This window comes from Brassica oleracea, chromosome C9 (assembly GCF_000695525.1).
Source record: "Brassica oleracea var. oleracea cultivar TO1000 chromosome C9, BOL, whole genome shotgun sequence".
NCBI classification, from domain to species: Eukaryota; Viridiplantae; Streptophyta; class Magnoliopsida; order Brassicales; family Brassicaceae; genus Brassica; species Brassica oleracea.
In genome coordinates this window covers 43232950-43236367 of record NC_027756.1, presented here as the reverse complement: position 1 = coordinate 43236367, position 3418 = coordinate 43232950, and the positions used below count along the sequence as shown (strand labels likewise).

The window sequence follows — 3418 nt, the reverse complement described above, 5'->3', positions numbered from 1 at the left end:
GCTGAAGCGGAGTACATAGCCGTGTGTGCAACAGCAAATCAAGCTGTGTGGTTACAAAGACTATTTGAAGACTTTGGTCAGAAGTTTGAAGGAGGCATTCCGATCTTATGTGACAACAAATCAGCAATAGCAATTGGGAAGAATCCGGTGCAACACAGAAGGACAAAGCACATAGAGATCAAGTACCATTTCGTGAGGGAAGCTGAGCAGAAAGGAATCATTGAACTGAAGTATTGCAAAGGGGATGATCAACTCGTAGACATTCTCACAAAGGCATTGGGCGGTTCAAGGTTTGAAGATTTAAGGAAGCAGCTTGGAGTCAAGTCGAGATATGATTAAGGAGGAGTGTTAAACTATAATCTAATCTCTCCTTGATACATTTACATAAGTTAGTTATTTATGTTATTACACAAACAGTTGTAACTCTTCATGATAAGAGGTGTGTTTCTTAGCCTAATGATTCGATCTCTATTTAAAGATCAATCATTTGATGTAACATCAACACAAGAATCTCAATAATAAAAAGTATTTCAGATAAGTTACATCATTTTCGGAACTATCTGAAGTAAGCCTGTAACATCTATCTTATTCTTTCTCTCGAACTCGTGTGTAACACACAGTGGTCGTTGTGTAACACAAGCGGTTGGTAAAAGATTAACAAGTTATAGTCACACTTGAGAGGCTCCCTAGTTTTGGATGTATCAGAAACGTGTCGTATGATGCTCTCCCAATATCTATCTCCAACACACCACACCTCTTTATGATGAGCTTACGGAGTTGCATCATTGTTTTTGGCAAAACCAGACATGCTTCGTAACTCTGAAGATCTCTAATACACACCTCTTCAATCCAATATGCCAACTCAGGAGCGCTAAGCAATTGCTTCAAAGCTGAACTGGAGGATATGTCTATGTTTAACCTTTCTAGTCGTTCGAAGCGTTGCAGCTCCTCTATCGTGCTAGCATCGAGCGAAACGTTTGAATCTAGTAGTGCCAATACCCCCAGACTTGATGCATTTGATAACCCATAAATGCTCTTGAGTCTCTTGGTCGTTTCCAAGTTGAGATGTTCTAGACGTTTCAACTTTCCTAAACCATCTGGCAGTCGCTCTATCTTTGTCCGTGACAAGTTGAGATATCGCAAAGCGAACAAACGTGATATCTGTTCCTGCAATTCCTCTAGCTCAGTGAAAGACATATTCAAAACAACTAGCATTGGCATATACTAAAGAACTCACCAGAGATACGCACCAAGTTGCTGTTTTGTTGGAGAAAGAGAGTCGTAAGTTGATGACAATCGTGACCGCCAGATATCTCTTCAATCTCATTATTCATCAGCGACATCTTTCTCACTCCGGTCCAGTCTTGAACAGGTACCATATCACGTAACCCAACACCGGCTTCCACAACCCATCTTTCTCTGTTCTTCCCAAGATCAGAAGCCACCCACAAAGCCATTTTACGAACCACGTCGTGCATTTGAACAAACTTGGTACTGTCATCACTCTCCATCAGTAAACCAGCAAGAACAAGTGTATCGATATTTTCATAACCTCGATTCTTGGCTATATAACGACTTTCGACTTCCCAATACTCTATCAAACTATCTTTACTCAACATAGAACCTGCAGGGAATAGAGCACAGTACTGGAAGCATGACTTCAACTTTCCATCTTTCAAACTGTCATAGCTATACTTGAGAATCAAGAGAATTTCATCTTCCTTTTCTGCAAACTCTATGCGAGGTGAAGAATTCAGGACGTGCAGTGCATCATTCCATTCTCGCACCTTCTTCTTGCAAGACATGGGTCTCGCCAAGAACATTCAGCGCCAGTGGTAGACCATGACATCTTCCATAAACTTCTCTTGCCGTCTCCTGAATTTTCGAGCAGCTTGCGTGTCCTCCAACTTTCATCTGAAACAAGTCCCAAGCACCATTCTCAGCAAGGCACTGGACTTAAATCGGGTCAGCAACCCCCATCTGCACACAGACCTCTCGAGAGCGGGTGGTGAATGCTATTTTGCTTTTGTTTTCGTTTGTTGGTGATGGGACTCCTACCTTCGTTAAGTCCACTTTCGTCCACACATCATCCAGTAACAACGCAAATCTCCTGTCCTTCATGAAGTTGTGTATATCATTGGCCTTCTGGCTTTCCTCTTTTTGGTTCCACTCCTCCCCATGAAAGCCTAGCTTCTTACCAATTTCTTCTTGAATCTTCTTGACATGCAGATGTTGAGACACAACAACCCAAATCACAAACTCAAATCTGGCAGTGATCTTGTTGCTGATCTCTCGGAGAATAGTTGATTTGCCTACGCCACCAACTCCGTACAGACATATACTCCCGGTTTCACCACTCACGAGGAGGCTCAAAGTCCTCTTGAGAATTGTTTCCTGGCCAACAATATCCAGTCTGGATCTGGAGAGCCTCTTCTCCTTTGTAGACGTTTCAGTAGCCGGCTCAGCCACAACTTCAAAAACTCTTTTAGAGTTGAGGTCATTAACCTTTTTCAACACTAAAGACACCCTTTTCCCATAACTAGGCCTCGGCATAAAATCCGGAACCCGAAATCCAAACCGAACCCGAACCGAAAAACCCGACCCGTTATCCGACCCGAAACGTAAAAATACCCCGACGGGTCTTGTAGGATGGTATAAAAAATATCCGAACCCGAAGTGTTATTAACCGAAACCAAACGGGTAACCCGAAAAATCTGAAATTAATAGTCAATATAAATATTTTGAAATATATATAAGTATTCCAATTATTAAATTCAATATTTGTGGTAATATTATATATAATAATAAATATTAAAATTTTAATAAATGCTTTAAGTACACAATTAGTTATAAATAAATATTTTATAATTTGCTCATTGAAAAAAAAAGTCTACTCTCTATAAGGCACACTACAAGAAAACAGCGGTATTCTGACGGACATTCCGACGAAAAATGAAATCCTCGGAATATACCGAGGAATTTCCGAGGAAATTCCGAGGAAACACAAAATTGGGATTCCTCGGAATTTCCTCGGAATATACCGACGGAATTCCGAGGAAACCTCAGTCCGTCGGAATATTCCGAGGAAATTCCGAGGAACAATGTGTTCCTCGGAAAAAACCGATGAATTCCGAGGAAATATTTTACAAAATTCCGAGGAAATTCCGACGAACTAGCCTTTTCCGTCGGAATTTCCTCGGTATGTCGGCAGGATTTAATCTATATAAACAAGCACTCCTCTTCCTCTTCATTCACTCCATATCTTCATCCTCCCTCTTACTCTATTTACACACGAATTTGATTCATAAAAAATATGTCTTCTTCAAATTATTTCCGTTCTTGGATCGATCGACCTCATTTGGATCCGAACACGAGATTGCTTACGGAAGAATACCAACGAGGTATAACCGAATTCATG

At 40.9% G+C, this 3418-nt stretch overlaps 1 pseudogene across 1 annotated transcript in view; it reads right to left on the bottom strand.

Annotated features, from left to right (window-relative positions):
- Positions 1–602: 602 nt before the first annotated feature.
- Positions 603–3418, bottom strand: part of LOC106318600 — a 6057-nt pseudogene continuing 3241 nt past the window's right edge. Inside the window, exon 2 of the transcript XR_001265331.1 lies at positions 603–2539. The product of XR_001265331.1 is annotated as a putative disease resistance protein At4g10780 (transcript). The remainder of the gene's footprint in view (positions 2540–3418) is intronic.